The sequence below is a fragment of the Antechinus flavipes genome, chromosome 1, assembly GCF_016432865.1.
Source record: "Antechinus flavipes isolate AdamAnt ecotype Samford, QLD, Australia chromosome 1, AdamAnt_v2, whole genome shotgun sequence".
NCBI classification, from domain to species: domain Eukaryota; kingdom Metazoa; phylum Chordata; class Mammalia; order Dasyuromorphia; family Dasyuridae; genus Antechinus; species Antechinus flavipes.
The window spans coordinates 707507985-707529024 of record NC_067398.1 but is presented as its reverse complement, the minus strand read 5'-3'; the positions used below and the strand labels follow the sequence as shown (position 1 = coordinate 707529024).

The 21040-nt window shown below is 44.5% G+C and overlaps 1 protein-coding gene across 3 annotated transcripts in view; it reads left to right on the top strand.

Moving 5' to 3' along the window:
• The window catches only part of CMKLR1 (chemerin chemokine-like receptor 1), a 53053-nt gene that overhangs the window by 13916 nt on the left and 18097 nt on the right, over positions 1-21040 (top strand). Inside the window, exon 1 of one of the 3 annotated variants that reach the window (XM_051972966.1) lies at positions 2709-5306. The exons of the other annotated variants lie outside the window; for them this stretch is intronic. The gene's annotated coding sequence lies outside the window, so the exon portion shown is untranslated. Of the gene's footprint in view, positions 1-2708; positions 5307-21040 lie in introns of those variants that run through there. 3 annotated transcript variants of the gene reach the window in all.

Genomic DNA, 21040 nt, shown 5'->3' with positions numbered 1-21040 from the left:
TGTTCTAAGGTTCCTTCCAGCTCTGACATCCCCTGTTCTAAGGCCCTTCCCAGCTCTGACATCTCCTGTTTTAAGCCCCCTCCCACCTCTAACATCTCCTGTTCTAAGGTTCCTTCCAGCTTTGATATCCTCTGTTCTAAGACCTCTCCCAGCTCTGACAGTCTCTGTTCAAGATAACTTCCAGTTCTGAACTCTATGATCTTGACAGCTCATACATGCAGAAACAAAGTTTACAAAGTACTTCCAAACTACTCTCCTTCCAAAATTCTGGTCCTCTGGACAAAGCCCAAGTTGCCCCGCTCTAGTTACTCTGCTATCTCCAACTTGAGCTCCACCAGGGATCCATAAACATTTTGGGCAACAAGATGACCTTTTTGTTTTCAGCAATCTCCATCTGAAGCAGAGCATTTCCTTCAATTATTTTTTTAAAATGCCAGAGGGATCCCTTATACAACAAAGGTTAAGAACCACTCTGCTCTCTGGAGCAGGGAAGGGCTGGAGAAAGGGCTTTTGGGAGGTGTGTGTGGTGGGGGCAGCCTGTTTGCACTGGTTAGCAACAGAAAACAATGACCTCAGCCCTTGGGTGAACTGGCGGAAGTTCAGCTATTAGGTGTGTGTTTAAGCTGAAGGGTACTAGCCCAGGGATGGGAAAATTCCAACCCAGTCTGCCCCTCCTAGCTCTGGAGGCCAAGGTTCCTGAAGAAATTTTCTGTTGACCCCTCCCCCCCTTAAAAGAGTTCCCCTCCCCAATAAAGAGCCGTCTTCATCCTGTCCCTTAATTCAGGGTCATCTGCTGAGATGGAGGTAGTAGAAAAACAATGGCCCGTTTTTCTGTGGGAAGAACATCAGTTCCCATTAAAGCATCCCATGATGCTTTAATGTTTCTAATGGTTGCAACCCTATAGGGGTGTGTCATCGTTGTTATTCGGTTGTTTTTAGTCACGGCCTATTCTTTGTGACCCCATTTGGGGTTTTTGTGGCAAAGATACCGGCGTGGTTGGCCATTTCCTTCTTCCGTCTGTTTTTACAGATGAGGAAACTGAGGAACCAGGTTAAATGATTTGGATTCAGGAAGATGAATCCTCCTGATTCCAAGCTCGATACTCTATCCACCAGGGAGTGGGGGGTAGTAAAAATATGATTATATATTCAATAGCTGTCAGAGGCAGGATTTGAACCGTGGTTCAAAGAGGCTGCGTCTGGGCTTGACTGGCAAACCGATCCGCTTCTCCCTCCTTTACGTTCGTGCTCTGTTTCAATGACGCACATAGTCACAATCCCAAGACAACCGAGGCATCCCAGAGCTCGAAGAGATCTCACCTCCTCTTCCCAAATTCCCTGGTACTTGTTTTTTATATGCAAATACAAATCTCCTTCGGAAAGTGTGCATAAAATAAACGTAATATGGGGCGATACAGAAATTATATTATCTATATAGAAAATGTTATATATAATAATATAGAATAATATTGGGGGCCTTGGTTTTTTGTACACAGACTCAGTGGGGGCACCTCTCCTCAGCACAAATATTTGTTGCCTGTATTCATAATTACAGGAGATGCTAAATTTCACTTTGAGGTGAATGAAAGGAAGGATGTAATTTTCTTTAAGTTCACAGAATCCCCAAACTCTCTCCAAAGGCTCTTTTGGATTTTATGGATCCCAGGCTAAACAATCCTGATTGCTGCCTCTATTCTCATGCTTTTATTTAAATTGTATCTTTGAACTTAAGACAGTTACATAGGACTTTCCAATTTGTCAGGTGCTTTACACACACTCTCTTGTCTGATCCTCACGGCAACCCTAGGAGACAGGTGCTATGGCTATTACTGTTAATATTCCCATTTTAGAGATGTGAAAACCGAGGCATGGAGATCAGTAGAGGGACTTGCTTAGAGATAATACCTATTATTTATGAAATGAGATTTGAACCCAAGACTTCCTTCCAAGTCCAGCACTCAGCTATGCAGCTGACTGATAACACACCTAATTTAATGCATATCTATATTTATACTATCATCTCTATCTCTATATCTATGTCTATATCTGTGCCTGTGTCCATGTTTTGTATGAATACATGTGTCTGTCTGTCTGTCCATATTCATCTATCTTAAGACTGTCTCTAGCTCTGACTTCCCACAGAATATAAGCCTTTGGAAGGCAGACCTGTCTCCCTTTCGTGCCTCCAGCATTTAACATAGTGCTTGGTACACAGTAGGTGTTTAATAAATGCTCATCAATTGAGTGGTTGCTTCTCCCTGAATATCCATCTCTTCCATAACCGCTAAGCTGCCCCCATGCTCCCAAGTGGGGAGGGCTGAAAGATGCCCCAAGGAAGTCCAGCAGGGACTGGAGAAATGCCTCCTACTTTTCCCTGCCCCTTCCCAGAGCATCCCTCCCACTGTCCATCAGTCTCCTCAGCATCTACTTGAAGGCCAGGAGCTGCTGACGTCTCTTGATCTTTAAATGCTCTTCGAGGTTCAGCAATGAGAAAAATTAACCATGTAAGGAGACACGACGTTGGGGCCATGCGTGTCACCCAGAAAGGGTTAGGAAGGGTGGTTATCCTTTCTATCAGTGAAGTGTGAAACCTCAGTGGCCACGGCCCTGCCCCTGCCCCCAAATCCTGGAGGTCAGAAGGCCGTGTGTGTGTGTGTGTGTGTGTGTGTGTGTGTGTGTGTGTGTGTGTTGGGGGGGAGGTATCTGTAGACAGACACCAGTGACCCACCGCCCAGGAACCAACAGACCGCCCAGTTCATCGTGGGCCCGGCCCACTCATTGTGACTCTGCTTCCTGGAAATGCCATAAAACAGACACGTGCCCCAGACAGGAAGCAAAGGTGGCTTCCTCCCGATCTCCACCCCCTTCGTTGTTCTGGGGACCCCTCTCTGGGAAGGGGCAGGAAGGAGCAGATGGGAGTGGCGGCTATTGGTTATCCCTATTTGCCTCTCTGGACTTCAGTTTCACAGCCAATAAATGGAAGAATGAAAGGTGGGGAGGAGAGAAGGGCGACGGCCCAGAAAAAACTTTGATATCCCTCCAACGTTCAGAGGAAATTCGGTGGAAAGGGCAGGAGTTTTCCAGTCAGAGGAACCTGGGCTCAAATCTCGTCTCCAACATGAAAGAAACCTGTGTGAGCAAAGGCAGCTCCTGTCCCAGAGCCTCCTCTATAAAATGAAGGCGTTAGACTGAATGGCTCCGAGGTCCCCCCTGTGAGCCCTCGATGTTCCCAGGTCCCTTTTTAGTTCAAATACTCCCTGTTCCAAGACCCTTCCCAGCCTTGACATCCCTTGTTCTACGACTCCTCCTAACTCTGACATTCCCTATTCTAAGGCTATTCCCAGCCCGGACATTTCCTGTTCTAAGGCCTCTCCCAGCCCTGACATCCCCTGTTCTAAGACCTCTCCCAATTCTGACATTCCCTGTTCTAAAGCCTCTCCTAGTCCAGATATTCCTTGTACTAGAGGTCCCAGTGCTGACATTCCCTGACACATCCCATGTTCTAAGACCTCCTCAGTGCTGACATTTTGAGACTCATAGACTTTAAACTGGAAGAGGCCTGAGGAATAATTTAATCCAAATCCCTAATTTTCCAGAGGAAGAAACTGAGACCCAGAGAGAACTTTAAACTTTGTGAAGAGCTTTTCAATCATGATCTCATTTGATCCTGACAACACACTTGGGAGGTAGGTGCTATTATTAACACCCCCATTTTACAGATAAGGACACCGAGGCATAAAGAAGTCAGTTGACTTGTTGGAGGAAAGGGTCATACAGCTAAGCAGATCTCTGAGGTCAGATTCATACTCAGGTCCTCCTGATCCTTGTGCCAGCTTGCTGCCAAAGTTCATGCTAGAGGCAAATCCTGGAATTGAAACCAGATCCTCTGGCTCTACATATGGCCCTCATCTTTTAAACTATATCAAGTTAGTGTGACCCTGAGTAAGTCACTTAACTCCAATTGCCTCAGCCAACCCCCCCCCAAAAAAAAAACAACTCTATCATGTTGTCCCTCATTGTGTGATCTAAATGAGCATGATCTATGACACCCTATAAATCTAAGATCCTGCCAATGTTCAATATTCTATGTGTTCATATTCTTCCCTCTTAAATTTTTAATTTAATTTTTTTTTCAGTGAACAGAAATCTACTTTATCTTCTCACTCCTGTCTAATTTGGGGAAAAGAAAAAAAAGAAAAACCCTAAGATCTTTATAATAAATGAATATAGATAAGAAAAAAAATCCCCACATTGGCCAAGTTAAAAAAAAAAAAAAGCTTCCATTTGTCCTGGGTCCCTCCCCTTTTGTCAGAGACAGACCAGCGTGCTTCATATGAACGTGGGTGATTGTAAGATCGACCGGAATTCTTTCTAAGTCGATGGTCTTCACAACATTGTTGTTATTGTGGAAATCGCTCTGGTTCCACTCCCTTCATCTGAATCGGTTCATACAAATCTTCTTCGACTTCTCCGAAGCCGTCTCTTCGTTTCTTGCGGTATTTTATTACGTTCGACTATATCTTTGGCCGTTTCTCGATCGACAGGTCCCGCCTCGGTTTCTATTTTGTCATTCCCACCAAAAAGAGCTCCTCCCACTAATTTTCTACCACCCTTTTCTTCTCTCTTGGGTCTCTTTGTGGAGTAGGAGAGATCCTGCTCTGGAGGTTCCAAAGTATTCGTGGTTTAATTGTTTTGTGGGCAGAGTTCCAAATGACTTTCCAGAATAACTGGTTCAGTTCACAGCTCCGCCGATAGTGCATTAATGCCTTTTCTCTAAGAGTCTAGGCTCAGTGTGTTCCCCTCTCCCAGTCCCTCGGCATAGGATTCTCTTTCACAGTTCCCAGAGTGACCTAGTTCAGACTGGTAGCAATAAAGTGGTGGTGGGAGGCGGGGGGGGGGGGGGGGGACAGAGACTGTCCCAGGTGAAGGAACCACTCAGCACTCACTGTATAACCTGGGGATGCTGATATGGTGGGAAGGACAGTTTGGCTTTTTCCTCCCAGACTCCCATTTGAGAACAGGGTGGGATTTTTCGCTCTGTCTGGGAGCTGGCAGCAGGTCAGCCCCTGTGCATCAGCTGCCTGGTTCTTGGCCAGGGAATTCCAGAGGCAAGGGAACCAATGGGGCTGATGCACAATCCTCCATCTCTCCGGCTAGCAGCTGGAGGCAGCCAGGGCTCCGTTCTCTCCCAACACACGGCAGGAGCCCGTAGGCTTGCCGCTCTCCTCTCTCAGCCCTCCTCCCCCAGAGGTGGAGAGCCAGACCCGAGCCCTTCCGGGGAAGTTTTGTCCTGACTGGAGCTGGAGGTGAGTGAGCCGGCTCTTGTGGTGTGAGCAGGGGAGGTGCTTGGATCCAGGCTGTTTTAACCCAGGGCACAGATGGTGCTGATGTGGGCTGGTCACCTGTTGATACTGTGAAGACTGGGGGTGAAGGGGGGTCGAGACTTGGAGGATGTTAAGAAGCAAGCTTTATGCTAATTTGAAATGGTAGGAATGGTACCTGGTTCCAGCTTTAAATATGGCACTGACGGTGAAACTCTGTGGGTGGATGACCAGGATGATGGAGGGCAAGCCATGTTTTATAGAGTTCTGTGAACACCCTTCTGGTTGAAGGAGGTAGGGATGATTACTGTCTTCCTTGGAGGGGTTATGTGTGTGTGTGTGTGGGGGGGACAAGCATTTCTCTTAGAATTAGAAAACTTAAATTGGACTCCCTGCCCTGATGCTCAGTAGCCTCCCTCTTAGCCTCCCAGAGCCTCATTTCTTCATCTGTCAAATGGGGGTAAATAATAATAACACAAAAACTGCCTCCTTTCTTCATCTGTCAAATGGGGGTAAATAATAACACAAAAACTGCCTCCTTTCTTCATCTGTCAAATGGGGGTAAATAATAACACAAAAACTGCCTCCTTTCTTCATCTGTCAAATGGGGGTAAATAATAACATTAAAGCTGCCTCATTTCTTCATCTGTCAAATGGGGGTAAATAATAATACAAAAACTACCTCATTTCTTCATCTGTCAAATGGGGGTAAATAATAACATTAAAGTTGCCTCATTTCTTTATCTGTCAGGTGGGGGTAAACAATAACACAAAAACTGCCTCATTTCTTCATCTGTCAAATAACACTAAAGCTACCTACTTTTAAGTGTGTTAACTTTTTTTTAATTTAATTTTTTAAGTGAACAAAAATAGCTTTTCTCTGGCTCGGCCACTTCCTCTCCCCCTCACCACTGGAAAAAAAAGGGAAAAACAAAACCCTTGTAATAAATAGGAATAGTCTCAACAATAACAAGCAGTTCCTGCATTGGCCATCTCCAAAAAACGTATGTCTCATTCTGTTGGTCAAGCTACCTGACTTTTGAAGTGCTGAGAGCTCTGTACAAATGGGAGGTATTAGCATCACGGATATTATTATTACCTGAACAGCTGCCACATGGAAGAGGGATTAGACTTGGTCCATTTGGTTCCAGAGGAACAGAGTGGGGGAAAATTTCAGGGAGGCAGAGCTTTCATTAGGAAAAAAAGCCACCTTAAGAATCGGAGCCGCACGGGAGATTTGTGGAAATGTGTCTAGAAGAATCGCACGTGTTGAAGATATATTTAACATATAACTTGCCGTCTCGGGGAAGGGGTGGGGGAAAGGGAGGGGGAAAGTTTAGAAGGCGAGATTTTGTAAGGGTGGATGCTGAATGTGAATGGAATTAGTTTGAAAATAAAAAGCTTTAATTAAAAAATAACCAGAGCCGTAGAGTATAGACTGACTCGTGGGAACACGGTCATTGGAAGCATCCGGAAGGAGGTCGAACAACCTCAGTGTGAGGGAAGGACTTGTTAGGGGGAATTTGTGATTTGGGGAATTGATGATCTCACAAGGGAGTGATCTTCCTGTCACTAGAAGGGTTCGGGCGGCATCTGGACAGTTCCTTGCCAGGGATGATGTACTAGAGAAGGCTACGATGGATAGAATGTTGGACTAACTCACTTGTCATGTCCCTCTAAAGCCAAGATTCTCTTTCTTTCTATCTCTCTGTTTCTCTCTCTCTCTCTCTATCTGTGGCCTCAGTTTCCACATCTGTTCAAAAGGAAAAGTCCCAATTCTGTTTGTACAAAGGTCTATTGAGAAGAAAGATATGATGATGGACTTGAAGGACTTGATTTGAAACAGGAGAACGATAGAGTGAGGATTTAAGTACCACGTTGTTGCTGATGTTGAGTTTCGTCTGATTCTTCGTGACCCCATTTAGGGTTTTCTTGGCAAAGATACTGGAGCGGTCACCGTTTCCTTTCCCAGCTCATTTGACAGATGAGGAAACTGAGGCAAACAGGGTAAAATGACTTATCCAAGATCACCCAGCCAGTAAGTCTCTGAAGCCAGATTTGAACTCATGAAGATAAGTCTTTGTGACTCTGATCCCAATGCACCGGGTGCTATCTCATTGCCTCCATAAACACCAACTGGTGTTCATTGGAAGTAATAAAAGTGATATTTGGATTCTAGTTCCAGATGTGCTTCTGATAATGATCTTGGGGGAGCCCCCTAACTTCTGCAAGGGTGGAGTGTAGAGGAGGGTGAGCAGACGCTTCCGAGATCAGGGTTTCAATACCTTCTGCACTAACCACCGCCAAGTTACTCATATTCTCCGAGTCTCAATTTTCTCATCTATAAAATGGGTATAACGAAGCCCATGGTACTGACCTCACAGAGCTGTTGTCAGCAAAGCAGTAGCAAAACCTTAAAGCTTCCATTAAGTGCCAACTGTTATCACTCCCACAGAAACCAGATCTGGCCTTAAGCTATTCTGATCGGATTTGTCGATTTGAATTTTAATCCCTCCCAGCTGCCTGGTCATATTTCACTTTTTGCTTCTATAGTCACTGATCATTTTAAAAAGTGGTTAAGTCATGAGGTAAGGAGAGGAAATGAAGGGCCACTGCCAGTGAAAGATACAACTGGGGAGGGGCGCTTGGTCCTCCCGGAGCCGGGAGGCCAAACAGACTCGAAGAATCATCTGGTCACCCCTCCTTTCACAGGTGAGAAAATTGAGGTTAAATGACTTATCCAGGGTCAAAGGCTGGTGGGTAGCAGAGGAAGGATTTGAACTCAGGTCTGCCCCAATCCAAGCCCAGGACTGCAGCATCTATATAACGATGGGTCTAGATGGGCTGAGATCAATTGTTCTGAGTCAGGGTGTGGTTAGGGAGGGTGAGGAGGGAAGATGAGGCAGGGGAACAGAGGGTGGGCCCCAAGAGAGGTAAAAGGATGCCAGCTGTGAATCTCTTCCTCTTGTAGTGGTTTTTCAAGGGTCCCCCAAGTCTAAGGTGGGGAGTCCTGTGGGTAACGGGAGAGAAGAGCAGAGGATGTAACAAAGACTTCTGGGGCTGACTGAGGACCGGGGCTGGCGCTCGTCCACTGGGAGAGTCGGCAGTCACATCACCCGCTTGGGGGTCTGGCGACCCGGGGGGGCTGTCTTGGCTTTATTAGCTGTCAGTGTGACCTTGGGTAAGTGGTTTCCTCCCCGCCCCTTTGTTTTCTTGTCTCAGAAGTGAGGAGATTGAAGTGGAATTTCTCTTAAAGGCCCTTCTCGCTGGGACATTTTGTGGCTCGGATCCGAGAAAAACAGAGAAGGGCTGGCGTGTTTGTGTTGGCTGAGGGGGTGCTCGGGTCAGTCTTGACTTCAGGTCTCTCTTGGCTCGGGGAGGCTGCCCCTCCCTGCCCTCAGCTTCCTGGCTGGGTGTGACCCTGCCCAGGTTATGGGGACATTGCCCTTCATTTCCTTAAGGCAGGGACATTTAACTCATGCTGCTGAAGGGGATGGCCAAGGACCGTCTCGTCTGGGCTGGCCGAGGAGATGGCTGGCTGGGCAGACTTTATGGAGCAGTGGGGCTAAGCTAGCCCTGCTTAAATCCCTCTCTGTCTCTTGTCTGTCTCTATTTCTGTATCTCTCTGTCTCTTTCTCACATCTCTTTCTGTCTCTCTCCTTTCTCCTCTCTCTCTTTTTTTCTGTCTCTCTTTTTTCTCTCTCTGTTCCCGTCTGTCTCTGTCTCAGTTTCTCTCTCCTTTCTCTTCTTTTTTCTCTGTTTTTGTCTCTCTCTGCCTGAATCTCTCTTTTTCTATCTCTGTTTCTCTCTCTGTCTCTGTCTTTCTGTCTCTGTCTCTCTCTCTCCTTTCTTCTCTTTCTTACTCTGTTTTTTCTTGGTGTTTTTCTCTCTCTGCCTCTGTCTCTCTTTTTGTTTCCCTTTCCCCCTCTTTTTCTTTCTCTAATTCTGTTTTTATCTCTGTGTCTCTTTCTGTATCTATTTTCTCTCTGTCACTCTCTGTGTCTCTCTCTCTCCTTTCTTTCTTTCACTATCTGTTTTCCTGTCTCTTTTTCTCCTCCATCTCTTTCTCTGTATCTATATCTCTGTCTGTTTGTCTCTCTCTCCTCTCCCTATTTTTCTTTTCTTTTCATTGTGTATTTCTTTTTCTCCTTCTCTATCTCCTTATGTCTCTGTTTCTGTCTCTCTTCTTTCTCCTCTTTCTTTCTGTTTTTTTCTGTTATGCCTCCCTGTGTTTGTCTCTCTGTGTCTCTCTTCTTTCTCTGTCTCTGTCCTTTCTGTCTCCATCTCCATTTGTCTCTCCTTCTTCTGCTCCTCCTCTCTGTTTTTTCTTTTTCTCTGCCAGTCTCTGTATCTCTTTATGTCTCTATCTCTGTCTCTCCCTCTCTCCTGTCTCCCTCCATCTCTCTCTTTTTCCTTATCTTTTCCCTCTTCCCAGCTCTCTTCAACTTTTGCCCCTCCATCTGCCTTTCATCTCTCTCTTTGCCTCCCCCCTCCCTTTCTTTCCTCTAGTCCCTGATCAGCCCGTCTGGGGGGCTCACGGGCCCCTCTAAACTTGCACACCTGGCACAGCCTAGAAAATTCAGACTTTTGTCCGTCCCACCTCCTCTTCCCCCAAGCTGATTTGAACTTTACTTGTCATGGCCGGGGTTCCCAGAACTCAGCAGAGCTGTCTCTAGACATGTGGGCTGTAGAAAGTGGCGGAGGCAGAAGACAGACAGCTAGCTGTCTTTGCCAGGATCCAGTCACCAGACCCATAAGGCCTTTCTGATGTGGCCCCAGTGCTCAGGTACCCACAGGGCGCGAGGCTGATCCAAAGTCAACACCCTGCTCTGATGTCATCCCCGATCCCACTTTGTCCCCCCTGCCCACCCTTTCCCTCTCTTCCCGAGCTGTCTGAGCTCCGGCTTCCCCTCCACCTCTTTGGCATTCACCTCACACGCCCACAGAGGCAGAGCCTCCGGGAGCCGGGGCCAGGCCGGTCCGTGCACTAAGGGCGGTAGTGGTTTAATTAGCTAATGAGAGGCTCCTCTGGTATTTTCTGAGGAGGAAGCGACCACTTCCTCTGCTGGCTGGCGGATGACACCAAAAGAGCGAGAGGCTTTGAAAGGCTGCTATGGGGCAGAGGCTGGCCCAGCCCCAAAGCGTGAGTCCTGCAGGAGGAAGCTGGGCATCTCTCTCCCTCTCCCCCCTTTAATCTCCATCGAGGCACCTACTGACCAGGGCCAGGAGCTTCCTTCAGCCAAGTTCCTGCCACTATTGTGGGATCCTATAATATGGAGCAGGAGGGACCTTGGAGCGCCATCTTGTTCTCTGGGTCCTTCTTTGACTCAGTGATCACATCAGGGCTCCTGGCTCCAGGCACCATCTCTCTGCAGAAGCCCCCAGATCTACAGATAGAGTTCCGGCCTTTCTCCAGAGCTCCCGTCCCCCAACAGCTGCCCAGTGGGTGTCTACAATCGGATGCTCTATGGTCACCGGCAACTCCCCATGTCCAAAAGAAAACTCTCCATCTTTCCCTCCAAACCCAAGCTCTTCTCAGCTTCCCTATATCAATCATCCAACCAGTCACCAGAGGTCCACGCTCTTGAAGCCATCCTAGGTAACCCAGCAGATAGAGGGCTGGCCCTGCAGCCAGGAAACCTTGAGTTCAAGTCCAGCCTCAGACATTTAGTAATTGTATTTAGTAGTGGGCACACCATTTCATCCCTGCTTGCCTCAGTTTCCTTATCTGAAAAATGAGGAAAATACTAGCACCTACGTTTTGGGATTGTTGTGATGGTAAAATGAGATAATATTTACAAAGTGCCATTAGAGAGAGTGTCTTGGTCTTTTAAGTTTAGACCTTCGAGGCCATCGAATCCAACTTCCTCATTTGTAAGATAAGGAAACTGAGGCACGGAGATCCCACAGTTAAATAATTAGTAAGTATCTGAGTTGTGATTTGAGTTATAAGGGTTAATTGTTAGTATAGCTATATATAAATGATACATGTGATATATAGAGGCCAGTTATTAACCTGATATGTAAAGGATAGTTATTACTATGGCTTATTATAACATATTATTATATAAAATTATAATAATGATATCATATATCATATATCAGGCAGTAAGCTAAGTGCTTTACCAATAATACATATATATGCGTGTTGTTTTCCCTGATTTAATGTTAATTCTTTGAGGGTAGAGGCTATTTCACTTATATCTTCATATGCTCTATGCCTAAAAAAAACTTGATGGATTTATCTATAAATTTATTATAGATATATTACATATTTAATATAATCACATTATATGTATATATTTTAAAATAACTTTTTATTGACAGAACCCATGCCAGGGTAATTTTTTACAGCATTATCCCTTGCACTCACTTCTGTTCCGATTTTTCCCCTCCCTCCCTCCCTCCATCCCCTCCCCCAGAAGGCAAGCAGTCCTTTACATGTTAAATAGGTTACAGTATATCCTAGATACAATATATGTGTGCAGAACTGAACAGTTCTCTTGTTGCACAGGGAGAATTGGATTCAGAAGGTAGAAATAACCCGGGAAGAAAAACCAAAATGCAAGCAGTTTATATTCATTTCCCAGTGTTCTTTCTTTGGGTGTAGCTGCTTCTGTCCATCCTTGATCAATCACATTATATTTTAACATATTTATATTTTATGACTATTATTGTAGGAAAGCTTATTGATTGGTTTATCTATAAGTTTATTACATATATTATTACATATTTAATATATCACATTAAATTCTATTATAACATATTTATATTTTATGACTATTATGGGAAAGCTTATTGATTGATTTATCTGTTTATTATAGGTATTATTACATATTTTCTATATCATATTAAATTATATTTTATAAGGACTATTATTATAAATTTGTTGTGGGAAAAAAAGGTCAAGAAAGGAGAAATCCAAGAAAGGAGTCCCAGCGTGAGGTGATAGTAAGTTTGGACGGGACTCAGGAAGGCTTTGGAGTCTCCCTTCCTGGAGATTTGAAAGGAAAGGCTACCTCTGGAAATCAGCATCATTTCCTCTTTGGCCTAAGGCAGAAAGAAGATTTATCTTCCTAAATCCCTTTCAGACCAAGGACAAGAACCTTTTGGAAACACAGAGGTTTCCAACGTGTGAGTACCTGTCCTTTAGGAAGCTAAGGGCCATCAAATTACTGCGTGGATTGCCCAGAGAGGCTGAGGGATTATTTTCTTTGGGTCTCTTCCAAAAGAGCCAGGAAGCTACTTCTCCGCAAAGTATGGGCACAGCCCTGCCTGGGAGGAGAAGGAGGATGGATGGGAGGGTGGGTGCTCTCAGTCCCATGATTCCGGGGAAGGCGATGGGGTCACCAAGATGGTAGAATGGGAAGAGGCGTCAACTTGACCTGGATTTTTTATTGTGGTTCTTACTGGTTGGGTGACCTTGGGTGAGACAGTTAACCTCTATAAAAGGGGAATAATAATTTCTGCTTTGGTTAAAGGATAGGCTGAGATCTATGAGTCTAGATCATACTAGACCAGATCATGATCCTCTTGGAGAATGAAGGATAAGCAGTAACAATCTATCACAATCATAGTGATAATTTCACCTCGGTTTTCTCATTTGTAAAATGGGGATAATGATAGCATAGTTTCCTGGGGTTCTCTGTGAGGATAAAATGAAATATTATCTATAAAATGCTTTGTAACAGGATATGTTGCAATATTAACACGAGATGTTACAGTGTTAACATGAGGTATAATAATGTGGTTATTATTATTGCTAATATTATTTATTTTTCTATCTAATCTATCCCCATTGTCTTACCCTCTGACTCATTAATTGAAAGACCCTGAATTGCCAATTAACGTCTCTCAATCTCAGTTTCCTGAAATATAAAATGAGGAAGTTGGACCCTAAATCTGTGATTTTATTTGGTGTTAACTGTACTATATAGTGAGCTGTTGTTCATCCTTTGTTCTGGACAGGATCAGTGACACCAAGATGTCTTGAATTTGTGCATGAATTGGGTTTAAGGGAGGTGGGGGGGGGGGCTTATCTCCAGTGATAAAGAAGGAAAAAACATGGGGTAGTTATCCTAGATTTGCTCTGGATTCAAATCCTGACTTATTTACCTGTGTCATCCTGGGCAAGTCACCTAAACTCTCTATACCTTAGACACCTCCCTCAGACCTTTATCTCTTCTGACTTGTTATGGCATCTCGGTTGTCTTCACTGCCTCAATGAGAGACAGAATCTTATAGGGGAGAGGGCGCTGATGATGCTGAGTTCAAATCCCACCACAGATACTTGCGTAGTGTTTAACTGTAGGATCTCTGTGCCTCAGTTTCCCTATCTTACAAATGAGGAGGTTGGATGCGAAGGCCTCTAAGGTCTGAATTTAAGTAGCTGAGACCTCTCTCTAATCTATCCTTCCCAAAGCTGGCAGAGGATATTGCTCTAACTCAGATCTGATCAGAACACTCTCTCGTTCCAAGGATCCCCTATTGCTTTTAGGGTTAAAAGAAGCTCTACTGGGCATGAAAAATAAAAAGCAAGTTGAGGGTAACTAATGGGCTTCAAACTTACTGGTGAGTAGGAAGTTGTCTACCCCAAGTGTATGAAGAATTCTGTGGTAAAATGGGTGAATGAGAACAGTTTGTTTCAGTGTCCACAAAGGCAACTAGACAGGTGCTGTAGAGTGCTCAGAGCTTGGTCAGACATCAAAGACGTCAAGGTCATTCACTGCATCCTGGGCATCCTTCTTCTTCCTCTTCCTCCTCTTCTTCCTCTTCCTCCTCTTCTTCCTCTTCCTCCTCTTCTTTTTTTCTCTTTTTTTCTTTCTTTCTTTCTTTCTTTTTTCCTTCCTTCCTTCCTTCCTTCCTTCCTTCCTTCCTTCCTTCCTTCCTTCCTTCCTTCCTTCCTTCCTTCCTTTTTTCCTTCCTTCCTTTCTTTTCTTTTTTTGATAGGGCAATTGGGGTTAAGTGACTTGCCTAGGATCACACAACTAGTAACTACTAAGTGTCTGAATCTGAATTTGAACTCAGGTCCTCCTGATTTCAGAGCCAGTTCTCCATCCACTGAGCCATCTAGCTGCCCCTGGCTGTTTCTTTTTGATCTCGTGTCCCCCGAGCCTAGCCCAGTGCCTGACACATTGTAGATGATTTTTAATAGTAATAGTAAAACAATAATATATAATACTTTACTATTTGGAAAGTATTTTGCAAATATTTTGCACATTTTCAATTTACAATTTACAATTTTTTAATTCTCACAATCCCCTGTGAGGCAGTCTCTATTATTATCTCCATTTTACAGATAAGGAAACTGAGGCAAACAGACTAAGGGACTTGCCCAAGATCATATAGCTAGGAAGTACCTGAGTTCTTCCTGACTCCAGGTCCAGTACTCTTTTCATGGTGCCCCTTAGTTATTTTATACATTCTTGCAGATTTCTTGAATGGCCACATCCTAGATTATTTTTTGAGGTGGGGGAGCCTCCCCCCTCCCCAGGCTTAAGAATCCAACCGACCTTTGCACTGTTTTGAGAGGTCATGAGAGTCTTTTCCAATCCATTGGGAGGAGGCCCAGCTCTGGGCTTCCTCTCCCTCTAGGACAGCTGGGGTACAGCCCTGGGGCTGCTCCTGGGACACTCAGACCCTGGCTTCCCGCCCCTTTCTGGAGCAGAGCCGTTCCAGAACGTCCATCTGTCTCCAGATGGGACGGCCTTGATGTTTCCGGGGGCGATCGGGTGGGAGGGTGAGGCACCCTGTCCCCGTGCTGTCAGGCCCTCTGCCAGACATGTGGCGAGCATCCGAAAGGAAACTTGAGACAGGGGAGGAGGGGACGACCCTCGCCAGGGAAGCAGGCAACCCACGGGGGAGATAGCAGAGCCGGGTCAATGGTGAGAGCAGGCAAGGTCAGGGCTGCCGGGAAGGAGCCAAAAGCTCGGCTCTCTCTTCTGACAGCTCTGGCCCTGGGGGAAAGCTGGCTTTCTGCTGGAGGTTTTGTCTGAGCCCTTCCACGATTCCTGGAGCCCAAGAGCAGGAAAAATCTCAATTCCGCTGCTTATTATCTGTGAGAATACGGGAGAGTCACCTAGCCTCCTTTTTCCTCTCAGCACTAACTATAGAATTTATAAGCTAATGTCTGCCCTCTGCTGATTCTCCCCAATTTGTTCTGCCTCCGGCTTGTCGTTACCTAATTGTTTACTTGTTGTCTCTCCTATTGCAGGATGGACTTCTTAAAATCAAAGACTCTTTTTGTCTATTTTTGGAATTCTTATTTTTTAGAACAGGGCCTGGCACATAGTAGGTGCTTAATAAATACTTGTTGACTTGACTTGTCTTATCCATGACAATGTGACAAAAATATTTAACCTAATGCTTGGTACATAGTAGGCCCTTAGTCAATCTTGTTCCCTTTGAAAGTTCTTGTTCAATCAGTCTTGTTTTCCATGACTTCCGTCTGGGTATCTTTTGGCAGAGATACTAGAGGGCTTTGCCATTTTCTTCTCCAGGTCATTTTATGGATGAGTAAACTGAGGCAAACAGAATGAAGTGACTTGACCGGGGTCTGGGGTTAGATTTGAACTTGGAAAGATGAGTCTTCTTGACCGTACCAGCCAACTGCCTTTTTTTGGAAGTAGAATCTGTCTTGCTTTGATTTGAATCCCCGGTCCTTAGAACAGTGCCTGGCACACAGTAGGTGCTTAATAAATAGTGATTGACTTGTCATATTTATAAAGACTTTTTGCATAAACCTGGCACAGAGTAAGCACTTTAAAAATGCCGCTTCCCTTCCCCTTTTTGAAAACAGAGACTTTCTTTTGCCTTTCTTTGTATCTTCAGTTCTTAGCATAAGAACACACACATAGTCAGCCTTTTAATGTTTGTCAAGCAACCGACTTCATGCCCAATTTATATTAATTCCATTAAAAATAATTATCAATACTTGCCATTTAGGGAAGGGGGAAGGGGAAAAGGGAGGGATTGGAACCCAAGGTTTTGCAAGGGTGAATGTTGAAAAATTATCCCCATACATGGTTTTGAAAATAAAAAGCTTTAAATTTTTCAATAATTTTCAACTTCAATAACTATCAAGTGTCTACCATGTTCCATCCAGACGTAGTGAAAAGCAGACCAGTTTAAATCTGGGATCGAGTCCTGGCTTTCGTACCTAGTGGAAGTTACTCAACTTCGCCTCTCAGTTCTCCAGAGCAAAGATTGTCGGTTAGGGAGAAGTGCTGATTTACAGATAGGCGTCAGTGGAAGGGGAAGTGTGTGTGTGTGTGTGTGTGTGTGTGTGTGTGTGTGTGTGTGTGTGAATGGAGGGGAGCTACAGATATGACGTGTCTCCCCTGACTTGATCAGACCACATCTGAGATGTGTGCTCAGCTCTGAGCCCCAGACACACACAGAGTTCTTGATGGGAAGCACAAGCAAATGTGGAAAGGACTTGCTGTATGTTCTGTGAGGATGGAATCAAGGCACTGGGGAGCTTCATCCTGGAAAAGCTCGGGCCGAAATGTTCCATAGAGCAAAACTTTTTAAACTGTGGACCCCCATAAACTGTGGGGGGTCGTGAAATTATGATTTATTATCATAAATGTTTGATTTGCATCCCTATTTTATATCCCTGGGTTGGAAATGAGGAAGACTCATCTTCTTGAGTTCAAATCCGGCCTCAGACCTTACTAACTGTGTGACCTTGGACTAGTTATTTAACCTTGTCTCTCAGTTTCCCCATCTAGAAAAGAGGGATTATAATATCAACTACCTCTCACAGAATTGTTGTATCAGAGGGACAGCTACATGTACAGTGGATAGAAAACTGGACTTGGAATCAGAAAGGCTCATCTTCTCGAGTTCAAATCTGGCCTCAGACCTTACGAGCTGTGTTGCCTCAAGTTTCCTCATCTGTAAAATGAGCTAGAGAAGGAAATAGCAAAGTACTGTGATATCTTTACCAAGAAAATTCCAAACGGGGTCATGAAGAATCAGACAAAACAGAACATCTTTGCCAAGAACGTGGTCGTGAAGAAATCAGAGATCATTGTTCCAAGTCTCCGGATGTTGGGTAACAAAATAAGATTTCAGTCAGTCAATAAACAAGAGTTTATCTGATACAACAATTCTGTGAGAGGTAGTTGATGTTATAATCCCTGTTTTCTAAATGAGGAAACTGAGACAGACAAGGTTAAATGGCTAGTCCAAGGTCACACAGCTAAGGCCAGATTTGAACTCATCAGGATGAGTCTTCCTCATTCCAAACCCGGCATTCTGACCACTGGCCTAGTAGGGAGTACTTAATAAATAAGCATATTAGTAAGTTCAGTAAGTTCTTGTTTACTGACTGATTGAAATCTTACTTTGTTGCCCACTACCTGGAGACTTGGAGCAAACAACTCGGAAGCCTTCACGTTCCCCAATGATAAAAAAAAAAGACCATTAGATTAGATTAGATTATTTGATTAGATGATTTCTAAAGTCCCATCTGGGCTAATGGAGAGGCTTGGTACAGTGTCTGTGCAAAAAAAAAAAATGCTTCATAAAATCTTGTTTGATTACCCAGGATACCACTGGGATGTTTGGGGGATTGTTTTTATTCACTTAGCAAGCATCTATTGAGAAGCCACTAGGTGGAAAACTCCGTGTCCTGAATGCTAGGGACACACAGGTCAAGGTCATGGAGACTTGGTCCCTGCCCTCATGCAGCTTACATTCTAATCAGGGCCAGCAGTTGTGGAGATTTGCAGAATTTTCAAAAAAGAATAAGGTAGTAACATCCACCAACAAAGAACAAAGAGGGAGCTGGAGGAGAATAGATTTAGAAAAAGAAGGGAACTTGGAGATAATTTTGTCTAGCTCTAGTCCCCCACTTAAGAAGAGGAAACTGAGTCCCACGAGGTTGTGTCTGGCTCAAAATCATCCAGGTAGCGAGTGCCAGAGACAGGATTTTCATCAGTCAATGAAATGCTTGCTATGTGCCAGACTCTGTGCTAAGGGCTAAAGATACAAAGAGAAAATCAAAAAGATTCCCATCTTGGAGAAGTGGACACTTTGCTGAGTGAGACAACATGTACACAAATAGGAATATAACAGATAGAAGATAGTCACTTTAGAGGGAAAGGCTCTAGCAGTTGATCTGGACCCCAAATCTTCTGGTTTGAAATTTTCTGCTCTTTTTCATTGGTCAAGAAACATCTGGTTGCTCTTTCCATAGACCCATGTTGAGGATGGAAGCCATGGATATATCTGGGATAAAGTCAGTCGGCATTTATCAAGCACCTACTTTTTGCCTTATTTTTCCTCATCTGTAAAATGAGCTAGAGGAGGAAATGGCAAATCATATAATTCTGTTTGCCTCGGTTTCCTCAGCTGTAAAATGAGCTGGAAAAGGAAACAGCAAACCACTCCAGTATCTTTGCCAAGAAAACCCCAAATGGGGTCACAAAGAATTGGGCACGACTGAAAAATGACTAAACAACAATAAAAATGTGCCAGGTACCGTGCTAAGTACTGAATATAAGAGAGAATATGGTCAGAGATATAAATTTGGTGTAAATAATGGGGTATAAGATCACAGATTTACTGTAACTGATAAAGGAAATGAGCCCTAATGGGGTCCTGGGCTTGAATTCCAGTTTGGCTACTTACAAGGCCTCAGTTTCTTTATATGAAAAATGAGGAGGTTAGACTAGATTCTCTCTCAAGTTCTCTTCTAACTTTAATTGCCATTTCTCCCCCCTGGAATCAGCTCTAGGGTAAAATCTCATATATTGAATGCATGCCATTGGACAAGTCACAAAATCATAATAATAAGTGTTTTAACATTTTGAAAGTACTTTAATAATATCTACTCATTTCATCCTTATAACAATCTTGGGAGGTAACTATGACCATCTCTACTTTACATATGAGGAAACTGAGGCAGAAAGCAATTAAATGCGTGCCCAGGGTCGTACAGCCAGTTAAGTGTTTTCGGTTAAACTGGCACTCAGGTCTTTGGTGAATACGGGTTCATCTTTACCTAACAACTCTGCGGGCTCCAGTCTCCTCATCTGTCAAATGAAGGGGATGTCCTAGATGACCCCCGAAGTTTTTTTTCAGCTTGAAATCTGTGATCTTATGTCTAGAGTCTCCATCCTTTGGTGAACTTTGCCTTCCTAATGCATGTACCACACTACTTCTTGGCTTCTTCTAGCCAGCCTGAAGGTGGTTGCCATGGGGACCGACTCCCAGCCAGGAGTAAAAGTCATGACTGTATTGATTGGTTGGGCTGCCCCAGCTCTGACAAGAGGTTTGAGTCCCAGGTGTCTGGTGCCTTCAGACAACTGAGCCCCCTAGAAATGCTCAGGGCATCCTTGAGGGATAAGCCATTTTCCTTCCTGTGGGACCGGGGAGAAGATCATCTGGGATCCCTCCCAAGCATCCCCTGAACCCAAATTTCATGCCAACCTCCATGATTTTCCTTAAAGAGTCTCTGGTTGCCATGGAAAACCATGATTTTCTTTTTAAAAGAAAACTGCAAATGTGAGTCAAGGTACAAAGACCGAGAGACACTCATTCAGAATCTTAAAGCCTGAACTTCCCAGAAGACTCCTTGCTGGCAATGCTGCTGCCCCATTTCTGAGCCGAGATCCTCTCTAGTATGTTCTCCTCCCGTCAGCAAGGCAGGAGAACTGACGGACTTCTGGGGGGCGAGAACGATCCTAAAGACTCAGACAACTGAAGGGAGCAGCCCTAGCTGATGGTGGCTTCTTGGGGTTTCTGGAGAACGCCCATTACCTCAGCATCAGGGTTATGTCCACCCTGAAAGGATATCACCTCCGGCTTTCTCAACACTTGAGTCATCCACTCTGGAAGAAAGGCTTGACCCAGCCCTGCCTCTCCCTCCAACGCTCTGCTTTTCCTAATTCTTTGGAAGGGGAGACGCCAAACCAGATTCCTTTCAGCCAAATGTTGAGCAAGTTTCCACTCTGTTCTTCGTTCTTAATTACATTAACGAGATCATCCAGGACTCCTTGGCAGGAAGTCTCCAGAAACAAGATGGCCCCGGGGAGAGTGAATTCTGTCATGTGGCCAGAGCTATCTTTAAGGCCCTGGATATCTTTGCGGGGAAGAGGGATCACAGAATCTCAATGGGCTTTTATGAATTTTCTAAAAGGGAAGGAAAATGACCAGGAGCGGGATGGGCAGGGGCTGAAATGGCCTCCTCCAACTGACCGAGTGTTCCAAGACATCTGCCCGTGTTTCCGATGAGTTCCAGAGCTGTATTATCCAGTACTAAGTTCCGGTCGGCTGATTTGTGCCTCCAATATGTGTTAAGTCCAGCACTGACAGGCATGATGTATGTGGGCAAATTCTCCAGGTTTCACACCCTTTCCTGGTTTTCATGGAAGGGAAGAGCTGGTTCTCAGAGGTTAAGAACAGAGATCTAGAGCTGGAAGCTAGTGGAGAGAACATCAAATCCTACCTGTTATTTTATAGACAGGGGAAACCAAGATATAGGAAACTTCTTAAGATCTAGAAGCTAGAAAGGGCTGAAGAGGTCATTTATTTTGCTAAAAGGGGAAACTGAGACTTAGAAAACTTCCTAACATCTGGACTATTCTGGAGTTAAAAAGAGCTGGAGAGATCATTAAGTTCAAGCTGTTATTTTGCTGAAAGGGGAAACTGAGACTTAGAAAATTTGCTAGGATCCAACTTCTGGAGCTAAAAGATAATCTAGTCCACCC